The sequence below is a fragment of the Netta rufina genome (assembly GCF_964035555.1).
Source record: "Netta rufina genome assembly, chromosome: 2".
NCBI lineage: Eukaryota > Metazoa > Chordata > Aves > Anseriformes > Anatidae > Netta > Netta rufina.
The window spans coordinates 72,824,889-72,844,074 of record NC_140124.1 but is presented as its reverse complement, the minus strand read 5'-3'; positions in this window follow the sequence as shown (position 1 = coordinate 72,844,074).

The following is a 19,186-nucleotide window of genomic DNA, read 5'->3' as shown; positions in this document are numbered from 1 at the left end:
CTAATTCTTGGTACCTTATATACATTTGAAGAGTAGTTGGATGTTTTCACTTGCACATAGATGCCCTTTTTTGTCTTCTGCATTACTATTTGGTTATTAAAAATAACGGCCAAATTAATTAGTGATTCAGAATGTTCTCTAATTTCAACTTGCTTCTGTTTTCATCTTGCACATGCAAACGTAGAAAAAGTCAATGTGTAGTTTGGATTGAAATAGGTTATTTACAATTGAAATCTCACAATAAAAATTATGATCCATTAAATCAGATGTCAGATTTGCACCACTGAATGTTTTACATAAAATGCCAAAGAGTGTTCAGGAAGTTTTGACTCTTTAAATTTGGGATAAGCACGGACATCTACTTGTTTAGTGGACAGACAGTACTTAATGCATGTAATTAATGTATGCCAGTACTTAATGTATGTATCATCATAACTTTTTTCTCCTTTTTTTTTCTTATTTAAAGTTGTCAATACCTCTTTCCTGTGCAGTGTTTTTTTGTGTTTTTTTTGTTTGTTTGTTTTGTTTGTTTGTTTTTTATAGTAAGTTTATTTACTATAATTATTTACTGTAATTAACCAAAACATCTATATTTACAGTCATAGAACAGCATCGTCTTTTAGCATTTACCTTACAGAAATTATCCCATGAGCAGTGACAATGAAGCCACTGTTACTGGTTGCTCTCTAGAGCATGACTGGGAAAATACTATTTTGGAATGGTATTACAGATTACAACTGTAATTGGTAAAAGTATAAACAAACAAACAAAAAAAAAAAAAAACACTTTCAGGTTCCAGCACATTTCTTAATGTGTAAGTACTGTAGTAGACTAAAAACATTACCATTCATCTAAGCGAGGATGCTGCAGAGAGTTAGAAGGCTAATACCTGCTGTTCCGTTTTTGAATTTGCTACTTCTAACTATAAATTTTCCTTGTTTTTCTATATTCAGTCTCATGATGCTAGGAATGGAGTATTTTTTAACACGATTTTTGTTGTCTTCTACACTGGAGGAAAAAAAAAAAAGTGGGGCTTTTCTGTGCTGAAAAAACACCTTTTCCTAACACTTGAGTGACAAATGACAAATGGCCAGAGTGCTTTGGAGCAGGGGAGTTTGTTAGGAAGAGGATGGCAAAGAGAAATGGGGCTGTTCATCAGGAAGACCCTTCTGTGACAGGAGAATCTTTATACATAACCTTTTGCTGATTGCAAATAGGTTTTCAGAGTCTTGCATCTGGTGAGTCATTATCTGATGGAAAAGCAAAGTTTCAATGACATTTCAAATTGTGTTTGATTTATCTTGACCAGCCCTTGTTGATTGTGAAGAATAACAGCAAGTCCAGTATTTGGTCTTAAGGAGGCTGTGCCATACCAGCCATCTCCTCAGGACATGGGAGACTTTTTTCCCACTATTTTTTTTTTAATTTCTGCAGTAATTTCACATTTGCATTTTCAGTTTTCAGAAGCTGGATGGGGAAAGCCTAACTCTTTGTATAACTCTTGATTTCCTGGTGGTTTATAGGTGGTTATCTTTGTATTATTCCATGATTTTCAGCTAGTGTTGAGCAAATGAACAGTAATAATACTAGAAAAGCAAAAGCTTCTTTTAAGTGAGTACAGTTCAGAATTCTCTCACAGAGAGCCATTGGCATTTGTGAAGAATGTATTTATGGGAAAATATGGGAATGGATAGGGAAATATTGGCACAGGACTTAGACCATTTCTGCCATCTCTAGAGGTATGGGATGAAAGTAGAAAGTGCAGCCAAGGAGCACTCCACTGAATCAGTACTGGAAAGGCTTTGTAGCTGTACCACATGCCTGCTACTATAATAAGACTTCATTTAAACCAATTTACTAAAATGATCAGTAAAGGTTTTAGGCAACGTAGCTCCTGCGCAACCTGTTCTAGGTGGCTATGCCCGAGCAGTGGGTTTGGACCAGGTGGACTCCAGAGGTCCCTTCCAACCACATCCATTCTGGGATTCTGTGATTAATTAAGAAATTCTAATTTCTGTTTTAGATTGATGCAAATCTCACCACAGTGGAAAAGCTGTGATCGAATCCTTTTCAGCCAAATACCATATATTTCAGTAGGGTGTCTCATTATTCGACTTCATTTTTTTCCATGTACTGGGAATTATTTTTCTCTAAGTACGATCTTGTCTGAGCACGTTGACATAGCACTTTCTGAGCACGTTGACGTAGCACTTTCCTGTAGAGAGAAGGATCAAAACATTTGCCCTTAAGAAATTCCTTTAGGAATGTAGGTAAAATACAAAGCACTTTTATAAAGTGACAAAAAAAATGGGGATGGATGGCGGAAGGACCTTCACATTGACTTTTTGATTGGGAAATGTGACCAGGAAGTAGAAACTATTGGTTCAATTCATGTTCTGTACTCTATCTAGTTTACTTCTCGCTTATCATTTCCCATCTCCCAGCTGAATATAATCATCATTGGGCAGTAGATTTATCAGGAAGAAACACTTAAAACTGTTTTGGTGATGTGCAGTCGGGGGAAAAAATAGTGATTGAAAAACAAGAACAAGAAACAAAAAAACAGCACGAATGGTGGAAAGGATTCCTCACTATAACAAATTTCATATTCAAGTTAAAGCTCTTCCTTCAGATGTGAGGGAGAGTATGTGCCTCTGCTTAAAGGGTGAATTTTTGAATCCAGAATTTTTACCATCTGAGTAATCATGTGAACCTCTGTATAACAGCTTCTGGCTATATTTTAAAACATTCTTTTTTTTTTTTTTTTTTTAGAGTAGCAAAATTATTCCAAATGGAGGATTTAGCAGTATGTTTTGAGACCAAAAATGGGTGCTATTTTAGAATGCACATCTTTTTTGCTGTGTACTTTAATAGAAAGCTGAAGGTAGAAGGCATCGTATGTATTTAACTATTTATTTTTAAATCTGTTGGACTGCCATTCTGAGAAATATTTCTCTTCATGCCCCATGAAAGGAAACAAAGTTAGATAATTTATTTCATTTTCTTTATTTTGCTGTTACGCTGTAACACTGAGAAAAAAATCAGACAATGGTTTTTCAGTGAATCGGTTTGAGCAGACAATATCTAGGGATTTTGTCCAAAGCTCTGAGGCATGTCATAAAACACTTCTAATACATAGTGGCTTCTAACTTTGGACATTACTACAATTCAAGAGAAGAGGCAAACACAGAAAGTATTCAGGAGCCCACAGGGATTGTATAATATACAATTGTACAATTTGTAATGTTGATGAGCCTATATGGCCTGAAGTTCTGCACACAATTATATGTTTTTGTGGCTTAAAGTCCAGCTAGGATTAGAGGGACATGCTGAAAAAGAGTTAGTAAATAAGCAGTATGCATGTATAGGATGTGCATGGAAATGCTAAGTTTGTTACAGTGGTGAAAGAGAGGAAGACTTAAAATAGCTGCAGTGCTTTTAGTATCCAAGCTTGCATTCATGCCACTTTTTTCAGTTTACTCATTCAAGCAATTAAAGCCCTGTACCATCTATAGTAACTTCTTCACACGTACATATAATTTTGTGGAAAATTCCAAGGGAATTTTTAACCTTTAATAGCAAAGCTGGATTTTGCAGTTATGTAAGAATATAAATAGCAATGGACAGCATATTAGACATGCTTCTAGAGAAGGGCATCTTTGTTTCATTTAAAAGCATTAGTGCAATTAGATGTGACCTGAACTTTTCTGTAACAAATCATGCAAAATCCGAGATGGCTTATGAATGCATAGCAGGAAAGTGCATGCAGGCTGTGCAGTCTGTAGCTCTTCTCTTTACTGTGGCATGGTTGTGCTTGCTGCTCAAACATCCAGCTGCTTGAAAGCACAATAGTTCATGGCCCCACAGAATACAGGAGAGCCTGGTTCTGCCTAGGCTTCCTGGGTCACTTATGGGAAGCCTATGTTTTGTTTTTTTGTTTGGTTTTTTGGTGGGTTTTGTGTGTGTGTGATACCATTTTTAATAGCTTATCACAATGTTTTCTGTGCTCCAGCATGTTTTCTAAGCATACAAGAATAACACAGCACAGGCAATCTCAAACATTGGGATTCATAAATCCTCATATAGTGAACGGCTGAGAATCATTCTCCCCTCCCTATGGTAAAGGACAGCAGGTGTGATGTGTGTTTGTTCTGGGTAGAGCTTTGGTGACATTTTCAATTCATAGGACTCTATTTCTAGTGTTGATATTGGTGCAGCAGATGCTTTAAAACTGAACAGAATTTTTGCATTGTCAATTTCTTTATTTTTGTGACCTTGCAAATGCGACACAGTCGCGGAGTTCTTCAGAAATGAGCGCACTGCGTTGTGCACTGTAGGTGATGCTTCAGCACTGCAGTGGAATTGGAAATCAGAGCGGAGCGTGATGTGGGGCTGTCCTCCAGTTTCCGTGGCAACCGGGGTGCCAAACTGTTTGCACGGAGAAGGCGGTGGGGTGGCGGCACTTCCACAAACGCCAGCGTATATTAAGACTGTTAGGATGGCAATTTGTGGAAAGGAGCAGGTCTACTGCATTGCAATTTATGCCCAATTTAAAGTTCCAGTCTCTTTCGGTGGCAGCTGTTTTCAACTCCCTTTCCCTCTGGTGGAAATGGAGATAATTGGCAGTGGTTAACAATGTGTCCTGACAGCAACAGCTCTGAGTGCAACCATTACTCTATGAGAATGCACGAGGCATGCAGGGAAGGCAAAGACACTCAGCTGTTCTGCTGAGGCTGCGGTGCCTTTCTGGTTTCCTGGTTTGTGTTTGGTTTGTGTTTGGTTTTTGCTTTTTTTTTTTTTTTTTTTTTTTTTGTGAAACAATAAAGGTGTTTCACAAATTACTTTGGAGCCATCAGGAAGATCCACAGTTAAAGTCTCTGCAGATAGCCAGCATACCCAGCACTTGTTCTCTGTAGGAGTTTCAATTCAATGAGCTTCAGAAACAGTGTAAGACTTTCTCATGTGATCAAAAGTTTGGCAGAACTTGTGTTTAGTTATTAGTAGAGCATGAAGTTTCTTTTTTTGAGAGTTGTCCTTGTATTCTTTGTTGAGGGATTTTTGCTTCATAATCAATAGTGTTTTCAAAATCCCATTCAGTCTGTCATAGAATTTTACATTGCTAAATATAAATAAATAGAGAGCTTTAGGGAAGGACTCCCTACTGTGATACCAGTCAGGTCACAACCTCCGTTCATATCAACTTTGCATCTGTGCCCAGTGATCAGTGTTATCACTGGCTTAACGGAAGCAGGTACCATGCTTGGTTTACATTATCTGGTCTGAAAGATGACTCGGTGCTATGCCACTGAGTTTAGAAGTGCAACTGTGTTTTCTGGACCATGATATCTCAGTAGTTTTGTGTACAAGTTCTTTAGAGTAGGGTTGGCTGGCTTCTTTCATGCTAGCTGAAAAAGTGGACAGAGCAAAACAAATAAATCTTCCTGAAAGTGTCTGAGAAGACAGCCCTGGAAGGTCTAGAAGGGATGCTGGACTTGGGGTTCCTTCTTTGTGATTACCTGACTCAGTGGTCACTCAAACTTTCTCTTGCTACAATGGGGCAAGTCAAGAGCCCCTTTTGGCTCTGTGTACCATTCTTCTGTATCTAAAATTCCATTCTTCAGCCGGTAATACCAATAACTTTAAAACCATATAGATAAAAAAAGTTAACAAGGTGATTTTTTTTTTCTGTTCATTACAATGTTTCTTTTTAATTTTGCTAAGTGATTTATAATAAGAGGTATCCAGTCAGATAATATGAAACGTCTGTATTTGGATATTTAGAGAGAAAAAAAGCAAGATGTTATCTTGGCTTTGGAGTAATCAGGCTTGAATCTGGCCCCTAATGTCTGTCATATTACACTGACTCTAGAGTAACCTTATTTTGGTTAAGGATTATACTGTTCTTGAGTGACTTCATTAATATTTGTTCATCCTTTTAAATTCCTGTCTTGTAAATAGTCATTACAGACTGCTGAAGTGCTGAATATGAAAAGTCAGCAAATGAAGCAAGTAGGTGGCAGTAGGCCAAAGCTGATTTTCAGAAGGCTGATTTATTCTGGAAATGTACTAGAATAAAAGTACTTAGAGTGGATTTCTTATGGGATTAATAACATTTCCCATAATAAAAATATCTCTGTTTTTATGTATTTTGAACCAGTCCCGCACTTCTGATAACTGTTGTGTGTACATATTTGCTTGTCCCCTTCACTGGTTCCTTGTATTTCAGTATCAGTACATTAACCGGTTAGAGTTGTTGTCTTAGCTACATTTCAGGCAATATTTTTCTGATAGACTACTTGTCTGTATTTTTGGTAGTCTTTGAGTATCGTGCATTAAAACTATTAAATAAAATGCATTTGTATGAATTGTTTTAAAACAGGGGAAAAAAACTCATAGGTTTAAACCAGATCTCTGTACTCCAAATGTCTTAATTCTGCATGTACACAGTCATGTGGAAACCTTCTACTTTACCTACTTTTCCAGATTCCTACAAACTAGATGCGCAAATTTTTAATGTAGGTCAAGATTCTACCCCAGTACATCATGTAAATATCATTATATGCTTCTTCTCACTGAATTATTTCATTCTGGCAGTTCCAATGCTGAGTCAACAAAGATAAAGCATTCAAATTTTATAATTCATCATAATATCATTATCTATTAAAATATTCAGTTTTCTTATAATCTTTTTTCTAGATAGAAAAGAAGAATTGACTTTGAAGTATGAATACATCAAGTAAAAAATGTTATCATAAACCACCCTCTAGAACAAAGGTGTCCTTATGATAAAATTCAAAATGGGATTCTCTGTAGTTGGCACCTAGTAGGCATTTTCAGGCAAGAGGATAATCCTAAAATGGAACAGGCACTGACGTTTTTGTTGTACTGTTTTTGCTGATGTTGATTTTCAGCATCAGTGTAAGAAGAATTTGGTTGGACGGAGCACGTAGGATTATTTGGCCTAAACTGTCATTCCTGTGCCATTCACAGTTATATTTTTAAAATCACTTTTCAGTAAAACTGTCTCAAAGAGGAAAAAGAAATGAACTCATGGTGTCAAAATGCAAAAGAATCGTTTTAGCTTGTTCTAGGACTGTAACAGTAGCATAATATCCAGGGTTTGTTATTCTGGAAGGTGTATTTGTGTTTTGTCTTTAAGTCCATTGATGGAAATAAAATAAGATGGTAAGTTGTTGGTGGTAAGGAGCTGTACTTGCACTCTTACAACTGTGTATTCTGCAAGGTCTAGGTTGAATTCAAACCTTTAGCTGTCAGGACAATGCCTACCACATCTTCCCTTCTCCTTTTATTGAACAATTTGCTCTATTTTGTACTAACTGTCCTCTCAGGAATAGCTGTTCCTTCTGCTTTTAATTTGGACAAGCTAGGAGACTTTTCTGTCTGCTTTCTTATGCCATACAACTCCATTTATATGTGCCCAGTGTTTATATATAGCACAATAATCAGAATTGGTAGGTTGTTGTTGCTAGCTTTTAAATGCCAGTTATAGCAGTTCACATGGCAGTCAGAGGAAAGTATGTGAAAATCAAGGTTTGTACTTTATGGTTGTACTCCATCTTTTGCTGCCCAAAAAAACACATTGCCTGTGTTTGCAGTAAGAAATAATCACAAAGAAATAGAATCTGGTTTTGTTTGGTTGGTTGGTTGGTTAATACGTGTTTTTAATAAAGATTTTTTTTTTATTTTTATTTTTCTGTTGGAATTTTAGGAGTTCATGACTAGATTTTCTACTACAGAGCAAGCTAGGCCATTGTGAAACACAGCTGGTTCCTGATTCATTATATCTCCTCGTACTCTAATGCTATTTTTTTTGGAGTTAAACACTTCTGTGCTACTTAAGAGGTTACAGCTTATGCATTCAGAAGAAGCATTAAGAATAACTGGTATTTTGGAAACTGTGTAAAAAAAGAGCTTATATTTCAGAACTGTATCATCACTCGTATTCAGCCTGTGTAGCACTGGAAGTGTTCCATTAATACTTTGGATGACCTGCTCATGTGGTAAGAATGAGACTTGGCTTTCATTTCACTTTATTTTTATGTGGGGAGTCTATTACATAATAAACATTTTGGCTCTTCCAAATGATCTTAAATTACTTGTGTTTATCATATGAACCTGTAGATACCAAGTAATCATTTTATGAACAGGTTAATGTCTGGTAAGCAGGAATTTAGTATGAATTTTGCCAGTGGATATGGAGACCTCAGAGACCTATTAGCATTTTCAGAGATAACAATGCAACTAGTAGCTTTGGTAGTGATTTAGGGGGATTGTTTTCTAATCAGAATTTTTCACCTGGAGAGACTTCAGTGCACCTTCACTTTTTTCTAGATATGTTGAAAAGTTCAGAAATAGCGCATTTGTCTCAGGGTGTACGTGTATCTGTATGCATGCTCATGAGAGAGATTGCATGTTCATGCTAATCCATCTAATACAGTATTTATTATGGCATCTGGCTACAGAGCTTGTTGCTTAGCTGAAAATTAACCATTTTTATTGATTTAGAAATTCTTGCATTATGGCCAAGCATACCTTTTGGTAAAGAAATACCACATTATGTATTTATTATGCTTGTATGGTGTGGAATAAATAGTTTTCTGTTTGTCAAAGCTTATTGAAAACTCCCCAGATTCTGGATTTGTTAGATTTCTTTTGCCAAACTTTCACTTTTCAACAATGTAATATTTTTCCAGTATAAACTTTTCATAAGTTTAGTTCTCTGTCAATTGATTTTTTTTGGTGAGCTAAATAATATGGACATTTTTAAAATGTGCAAGAAAGGAGAGATTCTAGCAAAGCTGTCCTTGATTTGGCAAACTGTGGGCAGGAAGCTCTTGGTCTGTCAGGCAGCCCAGGAGCCCATCCCATCGATTCCCCGGGAGGGGTGTCATGCTGGGACAGTGAGCCCATTGACCCTTCTCCTCTGGCAGCCCTGGGCCTGTGTTCTGCTCTGACACTGGGTTACTGCCATTCCTCTGCCAGGCTCTGTTCTGCTTTGCTTCTGTGTGTTTGTGGAAATCAGCCTTTAATCACTACCCTACAGAGCCTTCTGCAGCAAATGCAATAGACATGTTCAATCTGCAGCCATGTAACTGCTTGCAGAGTAGATGTGGAGAGACTGGTATACACTGTAAACCTTGTATCTCCTTCTGACATTTATTACATATGGATATAGTGCATGTAAGTGTAAAATGATGTCTTTTTGGTCTAGAAATGTGCATATGCATACTTGAAACCAAAATATTTCAGGCTTTGGGTTTTAGACGGTTTCGTTGGGAAGCAGCATCAGTTTGATGACAAATGTACTAAACTAAAGTTAGTTTCATTATTTGTTTCCTGCAAGTATCCCAGATGTGCATTTGTGATAAGCTGTTTGCCATCAAGTCTGCTAATGTGAAGCTCACTTTAGATGTACTTGCATCATTGTTTAGATTTGAGCCACTTTCTAAAATATTAGAGTGTAGGGAGTGGCAAATACACTTAAGAAGAAACAACAAAACAATAAAAATGGCCTTTTCATCATAGAATCATACAACCACAGAATAGTTTGTGTTGGAAAGGAAGAACCTTAAAGACCATCTTGTTCCAACCCCCCTGCCATGGGCAGGGACACCTGTTCCAGTGTCTCACCAACCTCTGAGTGAAGAATTTCTTCGTAATACTTAAACTAAATCTCCCTGCTTTTAGTTTAAAACCATTATTCCTTGCCCTATTACAATACTGCCTGACAAAGAGTCCCTTTCTTGCTCTCCTGTAGGCCCCTGACTGGACGGCTACAATGAGTTCTTCCCAGAGTCTTTTCTTCTTCTGGCTGAACAGCCACAGCTCTCTCAGCCTTTCTTCATAGGAGAGGTGCTCCAGCCTTCTGATCAGCCTTGTGCCCCTTTTCTGGACTGGCTCCAAGAGGTTGCTGTTCTTCTTGCGCTGGGGGCCCCAGAGCTGAACGCAGAGCTCCAGGTGGGGTCTCATGAGAGCAGAGTAGAGGGGGGAGAATCACCTCCCTCACCCTGCTGGCCATGCTTCTCTTGATGCAGCCCAGGATACGGTTGGCTTTCTGGTCTGCAGGCACACATTGCCAGGTCATGTTGAGCTTCTCTTCAACTACTACCCTGAGGGCCTTCTCTTCAGGGCTGCTCTCAATCCATTCTCTGCCCAGCCTGTATGTGTGCTTGGGATTGCCCCGGACCAGGTGCAGGACCTTGCACTTGGCCTTGTTGAACCTCATCAGGTTCCCATGGGCCCACCTCTCAATCTTGTCCAGGTCCCCCTGGATGGCATCCCTTCCCTCCAGTGTGTTGACCACACCACACAGCTTGGTGTCCTCAGCACACTTGCTGAGGGTGCACTCTATCCCACTGTCCATGTCACCAACAAAGATGTTATACAGCGCTGGTCCCAATACTGACCCCTGAGGACACTGGCCTCCACTTGGACATTGAGCCCTTTGACTGCAACTGTTTGAGTGTGACCATCCAGCCAATTTCTTAACCACTGAGTGGTCCACCCATCAAATGCACGTCTCTCCAATTTAGAGACAAGGATATCGTGGGGGACAGTGTCAAATGCTTTGCACAAATCCAGGTAGATGATGTCAGTTGCTCTTCCCCATCCACCAGAGCTCTAAGTCCATTGTAGAAGGCCAGCAAACTTTAAGATTTAAAAGCATTAATGTTTGACCTTTTAAAATAAGTTTAAAGAACCAAGTGCAATGGCAGCTGCAGCCATTAGACACAAATCAAGCGCTACAGTCCAGCACATTATTTTAACAAATCTGAATCTATCATCTATTTATTAAATGTTGTGTAAAAGTGCTACTAAACTGAAGACAGTATTATATGTAATTGCATGAATGCTAATATGTATTTTATCTTATATCAAGTACCCAAATTTGCTTGTCTTGGTAGATTGAAAACTCCTATTGATTCTGTGATAAAGTAACTACAAGCGTTGAATAACAATGGCAATCATGTACCAAGCATTTTACTCAGTCTTTTATAAATCACAGACTAATAATCCAGTTTACTTTCCAGTAATTACCTATGGACTTTTAAATTATTCCCTAGCTTTTGATGTTCATTAGTCACTGGACATGAAAACGGCAAGAAAAGCAATAGTACATAATTTGGAGCATTTTTTAATGTTTATGGATTTCTTAATATGATTAGGAAAAAAAAAATGGTACTGTTTTGGATCAATGTGGGCACACATTAAGAACCATAATAACTGCTTTCTCAAGGACAGTGATTTAACACTTGGAAGGGATACTGAGCCTACTTATTTCTTACACCTTCATTAGTGGACAATGAAAACATCAGGTTAAAAAAAAATCTTAATTGGGTGTTTTTTATTAAGCTCCTCTTTGCACAGTTAATTATCATTTTAATACAGTTAGCTACTAATATTAAATAATACTGCTTTAAGGTTTCACCCATCCCTGAAATTCTGTTACAGTCATGGTACTGGTAGAGAAAATATCAACCAGAAGAAATATTTAAAATTGCTTTGATAGTGCTTTCTCCCTTACAATTTCATAAATAAATGTTAGTTCTCCCTTCCAAAGTAAACACATTACAATGTCCTTGGCTTGATATATCAATCTGCAAAAATGTATTAAAATGCAAATTCAAGTATTTCAGCTATTGAGCTGTTTCGTTCCATCCTTCAAAATAATCTTATTAACAAGGTATTAAAAACTAATAATTGTGTATCTAAGTATACTCCACTCAGATTGAGCTTATTATATTTTCAAATTAAGAATGCTTAAAACCTAGTTTATTTAATGCAGAACCTGTGTAAAATTAATGGAAAAACTACAAGTAAATTGTTAGTTTAAATTTGTTTTTCAATAGGAAAGGTCTTTTTATTTTCCACCAGAGTTATGTGTACACTTTAAAAATATGTGTACTGTCCTGTAAATTAACTCTTAAAGAAAATACCTTAGAAGAGGGTATAGTGTTATGATGTTTATGTTGCATTCTGCATTAGAAGAAAAGCTGAAATGCAATAGACACTGTGAGTTCTAGAGCAATCCTTCAGAATTAAATCTTTTATATTTCAATTCTCACCAACTTGATGTGGCATTTTCCATGATGATACCAAACAAACAAAAAATGAGAAGATCCTAAGATAGAAAGTAGTAGCTCTCACAAAATCATTAGTTTGGTCAAGTCTGGAAAACACTAGGGGGAAGGATGATCTGGGAAAGTGAAGAGGGTGGTGATTGTCTGTGGTGGTGACAAATGGAGTGCAGTTTGCTTCAGAAAAGATAATTTTGGGTGATTATATATATTTCTGAATTGTAAGTTAAATTTAATAGTAATCATTATGTAAAATATCTATACATCAAAATGGACAGTTTAATGAAAGAGCAGAAAACCATTAGGATGCATACAGAATAGTTTTGAAAGAAGCTGTGAAAACAAATGAACGTTATGGAACTGATGACCAGACTGCATCTTGAATTCCATGTTTATGTTAAAATCACAGAATTGATTTTTTAAGAGTTGTACATTATGAGATATGGAAAAGAACATATATGTATATGTGAAATATGTAAAAGAACAGGACCAGGTGATGGAACTGAGACTGTTTAGTCTGGAGAAGTGGAGGCTGAGGGGAGACCTTATTGCTCTCTACAACTACCTGAAAGGAGGCTGCAGCAAGAAGGGTGCTCATCTCTTTCCTCACATGACAAGTAGTAGGATGCAAGGCAATGGCCTCAAGTTGCACCAGGGGAGTTTTAGGTTTGGATATAATGAAGAATTTCTACACAGAAAGGGTGGTTAAACATTGGAGGATGGTGGATATGGTGCTTAGGGACGTGGGTTTAGTGGTAGGTGAGGTTCAGGTTTGGCTCTGAATATCTTGAAGGTCTTTTCCAATGTAGATGATTCTGTGAATACCACAGAGCACATAAAAATACTGTTTAGTTTGGGAAAGAAAAGCAAAATGTTCTTCCAGCTTTGAATAATTCTTCATGGAGTTCTTTGGTATTAATCTTATTGAGCTAAAGGTTAGGAATGAAATATGTGAAGACATTGAACATCTGCATGTGTACTCTACATGCTGGCCACATTGGTTTGATTTCATCTGATCTTGGAAATTAAGCAGTTTGGATCTGTCTAGCAAAGTAATGGGAGACCATCTGGAAATCCCAGGAAACTGGCAAATAAGCCAAGGTATGGTAATACAGAATAGAATACAGAAAGCAAAAGCGATGAAAGGTTCCATCTGGCTCTTCTGTCACTGCTGAGCTGACAGAAAAGTAGGAGGGAGCACATTGCTCAATATAAAAGAGTGCTTGGCTTGACAAGGTGCCCAGTGAGCAGAAACCTATGGTATTAACTGAGGACCCCACAAAGATTGGGACTTTCCCAAGTGGTTAAAACTGGGTGCAGTAGTACTTCTATGCCATTATCCAGCTTTACACTGGGAGGTAAAAAATGGGGGAAAAAGGAAGAAACGTTGGCAAAATCCTTTCCTGGGATATCCAGTGCCAGTGTGATTAACCATAAAGCTCTCTTTAAGTTAGCCCCTGGAGCTGTGATCTGTAAGGAAAAAGAGTAAATTTTTTGCATTATGATCTTGGACTGTGTATGTACTATAGCATGCTTTGCAGGTATAAACCCCAGAATAATGCTGTGATCTGTTTAAATGGCAATTAAGTAATAAAGAATTGAATGTAAAATAACATTCGGATCTCCATAATACATCTAAAGAAAGCTGTGAAATTTGACGTTAGATGAAAATCCAGAAATAAGATTCAGCCAGAGGGAAGTTAGCCATCTCTTTTTAACTTAACTTGATCTATTTTGACTATGTGATCAATTTATGCACTTCACATGTAAACCAAGATGAATAAAAGACCTTTAGTACTGCTATAAATATATATAAATTATATTTTATATATATTTATATTTTATATATATATATTTTACATATATAAAATATAAATTCAGGTGATTGAGCTAGTCTCTTGCCTCCCTGAGCTCTTGTTCTACTGCATTCTCCCTCGCTTTCTCTCATTCAAATGTTACTCCAATTTCTTTTTAAGGAGTAAATCATCTTTTTATTTTATTTATTTTTTTCATAGGATACAAAAAAAAAAAAGATTAAGTTCTTGATGCATTATCACAAACTTCTAACTGTATTCTAAGTTTAATGACAAACCCTTCAAACATTTGAACATGAATTTGTTGTCAGTGACCAGCTTTTAATGCTTAGATAGCACTCATTTTAGGGTTTTGTTTTCAGAAAAGTCAGTATACCTCCCCTTTAAAAAAAAAAAAAATCAACTTTGCCTGTTTCTGCTAGAACAGTTGTTTGCATTGTAAAGTAAGTGTGTTCTATGGGAAGCTTTTAAGCAAAACCACTGTAATTCAGTTTGCTTAATGTCAGACATGAGTCCAAATTATAACAGTAGTGCTCTAAATGTCAAAAGAAATCAATTTTGCAAATATCAGACTGACGTGAATGAAAGCTCTGTTCATCCTCAACTAAGGACACTCTCCTAATTCGTAATAAATATTAGTGTCTTATACTATTACAGTTTAGAAGAGATAAAGTGCTCTTGCAGTCTTTATTATGGACTTAGTTTCAAAGTTCAGGTATATCCTTTAGAAGCCTCTGCACTATAATGACAGAAGTTTAGAATCACAGAACAGTCTAGCTTGGAAGAGACCTCAAGCTCAGGTAGTCTACTCAAAGGGGGCCAACAGCAAAGTTTGGTCCGGTTGCTCAGGGCCATCTAAATCAAAGCTTCACAGTTGCCAGTGATGGAGATTCCCCAGACTTCCTGGGCAAGCTGTTTCAGTACATAGTAAACATGCAACAACAACAAAGGAGGAACACCTATGAGAAGAGTTTGGCTAAGTCATGTTCTTAAACCACCTTTAGGAAGAGGAAGACTGTAGTTAGATCCCTAAGTTGCCTTCTATTCTTGAGGCAAAACAGAGTTCCCTCAGCCTCTCCTTTTGTGCCATGTGCTCCAGCTCTCTCAGCATCTTAGCCCTCTATGAAATTTTATCCAGTTCAATCTCTCTCTTGCACTGGAGGACTCAAAACTGAAGATAATACTCCACATGTGCCCTCGTCTGTTTCTGATAGAGAGGTATCACTGTCCTTGCCAGCTGACTGTGCTTTTGTTAATTCAGCCCAGCAAGTGGGTAGTCTTCACTGATGCAAGGTTCACTGGTAACCCATGTTGAATTCATGGTCCGCTGGAACTCCAAATTGTTTTCTGCAGGGGTGCTAGTTGTCCTTTTGCCTACACTACTTCATGTTTTATTTGTCTTTTTTTTTTTTTTTTTTTTTGGTTTGTTTTTGTTCAGGGTACAGAATTCTGTCTTTCTTTATTTTAATTGGCACAAGGCCTTTGTCTGCCATGTCTGCCAGCTTGCTGAGGTCCCTATAAACCCTGAAATATACTGACTGCTTCCCCATGTCAGTAGCAAACTTGTTAAGAGTGCACTCTGTCCGATTGCCTAGGTTTTAATAAAGATGTTACAGAATTTTGGTTTGGTATCAGCATCTGAGGAATGCCACTAGGAACTGGCTGCCGGTTGAACTTCCAGCCACTGTTCACTATTCTTTGAGCTAAGCAGTCTAGACAGTTTTCTGTCCAAACTTGTATATGGTCCATTTTCCCCAAATTGAATAGGAATTAATGGTGAAGACATTCTTAGACTTAAGTTACACTTAAGTGCTCTCCCTTTGCTCACAGTGATTTCAAAAAGAAGGCAGTCGGGTCAGTCAAGTAAGACTTGCTGGGATAAATTTGTGTGGCTGTGTTCCCAGTCACCTTCAAATTCAAGTGCTTGTAAATGGCTTCCCATAATGTTCAAAGGCACCGAGAGTTCCCTGGATTCACCTTCACTCTTTTTTTTTTTTTTTTTTTTTTACTTCTGACAATGGGCTGATGCGTGCCTTTTTTTTCCAGTAACCCAAGGATCCCCCTGATTGTTATGCCCTATTGAAGCTGGTAGAGAATGGCCTCCCACTGACAGCAGCAAGCTCCCTCAGCACCGGTGGATGCATCGCATCTGGCCTCATGGATTTTACAGACTGGTTCCTAAATTGCTCTTCCCGTAATGCCAAAGCATTTCTTCCCCTGTAGCTCAGCCTCCTGGTGTGGGAGTCTGGGAGACCTTGGGAAAACTCTGGCATTGATAACTGAGGCAAAGCCATTGAATACATAAGCCTTTTCCATGCTGTCTGTTACTGGTCTCTTTCAGTAGTAGGGCCACAGTTTTTGGAATCTTCTTTTCATACACATTAGTATGATACTTATATAAAAAAGCACACTTGAGTATGAAGTCTTACTCTATGTTACAGGGAAAGTGTGAGATTTGGCAGTTAATGACATGAGTCCTGTAACTGAAGTGAAAACTCTGTGAAGTTCCCTGATGAATTTAGGACAGAGAGCTAGTGCCATGTGACTCGGTGGGCCAAGTGTAAAAAATTGTCATGGCTGCTGTTTTAAATATTTGGCTTGTCTGTCAAAAATTTTATGTCTGAAATATTTTGAGGTAGTGAAGAAATATAAGACAACCAAGAAAATAGGCATTCTGTGGCAGTGGAAGAAAATAAAATAATGATTGTTGCTGCTCCCCCTATTACAGCTGAGTTTTGGAAGCATACAAAAAAAATGAATGCTACATGACTAGGGAGGGAATATTTGAGCTACTTGTAAATACTTCTCACAAGTGCAATAGACCTTGCGCACATTGGCACTGTCTGCATGAATTTGCCCTTGGCTTATTGTCCAGTGAAAGATACTTAGAAAAAGTGACCTGTGAATACAGATAATAGTTATAGCATTTGGAAACTTCAATAAAATTATCAGGAATGTATTTCTTTGACCTATATACTTACTAAATCTCCATCAAAACAACAGCAACATCTTCACAGCTTTAGGTATGCTGTCAGTCTTTTAGATATTTTTGATCTTGTTATGTCTTTTCTCTGTGTTTACTTATTAGTAGTAGTAGTAGTAGTACTCTTATTTAATAATATTCTTCTTGAATGGCTTGCCAATCTTAAAGTAGTCAGATAACAAGTGACACTTAGTTTTCAGAAAAGTTTGTTGAAAAAGGTCATGTGATAGTTTTCTAGAAAGCATGGGAACTGTAGGTGCTGTATTCCCAGATGGTGTGGCTATATCCACACTCTGAGACTGAGGATTGCTTTCCAGTTGCTGAGTTGGTGAGCAAGTTGGTAGAAGAGCTGACCAGCACCACCAACCTTCCTCCCCTGCTTCTCATCACCTTTCCTGGGAAAAATTCTGAATGTGAAAACTAGAGGGGCATCATGGAAAAGCAGGGATCAAAACTGGGTCTTTAGGATGTGGTCTTTAGCACTTGGGGGCACTTAATTGTTATGTAGCTGGTCAATGCAGTGTCTTCTTTGCTACGTCATATTTCATGAACAGTTTTCACTGGCATTGAAGGTAATAAAATACAAAGGCTCAATAAATGAAAATAAGCCTTCTTTGGGAATCACCATGTCTGTGTTTCATGCCTATCTGAAAACTAGAGATGAAGCCACAAAGTGTAAGGCTCTTTCATTTTTTATTAAAATTGGTTTGTTTGTAATTTTGGCTGAAATTATATTGTAAACCTTTATATGCTTAGTTGGCTGCAATTATTTCCCAGCCATGGTGATGAATAAATGTTCAGTAGGATTTAACAGGATAACAACAGCTGAAAAGAACAAGAATAGGACCCTGTTTGTTCTTTAAAAGTTACAAAATCTGTAATGATAGATATACTGATCTGGTAAACAAAATCCAATACATCTTTATTTCTGGTTCAGCTAAGTGCCAAGTATTTAAAAACGTGGGTAGGCTTTTGACCTGGCAAAATTAAGGGTCCTTGCAGTGTATGTTTTTATTAAGACAGAAAAAGATAAATGTTAAAGTTTTCAGAACAAAGGTGATTAGGAAAGAAAGCTGTTTTACTATCATCTACATGAAGAGAAACTTTCACATATGTTAAGTTCAGAGCTGCAATTTTAGTGGGATCCAGATGTCCACTGACTAGACATTTGAGCTGGAATAGTCAGCGTAGTTGTAAATTATACACATCAAAATGGAAATTACTAGCATCAATTACTAGCATTCCTTCTTTAATCAAGGACAGTTCTAAGCTCTTAGCCTTTGAAACTAATGATTTGAGGTGAAAATCAATTCAGCAATGTTTTGTCTTTGAAGTAGTTATGGTACCTAAGGAAACAAAATAAAATTATCACCTGTACTTTATTTATTTATTTATTAAATCAGCCTACTTTGCCATAAAATATTTCATGCCACAACATTCTGTAATATCCTGCAATATTAACCTAACAAAGTAAAATATTACTGTAAGAATAAAAATAGATAGATTTCCCAGAATTAAACAAGAATGAATCTCAAAATAAGAACACTCCTACAGCAGATATTAATAATCAACAATACCTGACACCTATAATTCATTGTCATGGATAATCTTTTCATAAGAGCCCATACCATTTTCCTGGTCTCTTTCAAGTCAAATGTGTCCTAAAGACAGAAGGAATATTTCAATAGTGAAAGAAAACCAGTTAACTTTTATCCCAAGAGTGGCACTTTCGCTTTTCAGGAAGTACTTGTTACTCATCCTGATGCCTTGTTTTATCTAATGATTGTCATCACAAAGAGCTATTCATTATCATGTTTGTTAGGCAGATCAGATCAGCTCTTTATTTTGTAATGACTGTACTTTCCTTAACATAGTTTGCTCTTCATGTGCTTAAACGTACTATGTTGGAAAAAAAATAAATTGTTCCCATTCTGTCTACTTCATTTTTCTCTCCATGTTTGGTTATCTGTAAAATTATGAAATGCCTTTGATTGTGCAGACTGTGCTTTGTTGATAAGACATGACTTGGGAGGAATTTTCCAACACAGAATCAGGAAAGGCATGTTTGATCAAAAGAAAACTCGGAATACAATGTAGCATTGTCAAAACCTTTTTTGCACTCATCTGGAATAAATAATAATAGATTATTTGTATCAAGTTAATTGTTTACTTCAGGGTTGAAACCCATGGATCTGTACTTTGATTACATTCCAGGTATTTAAATAGTGTTCAGCAAAATCAATTAAGGGCAGAGTTGTGTTTTCAGGATTCTTCCTTTCATTGATTCCAGA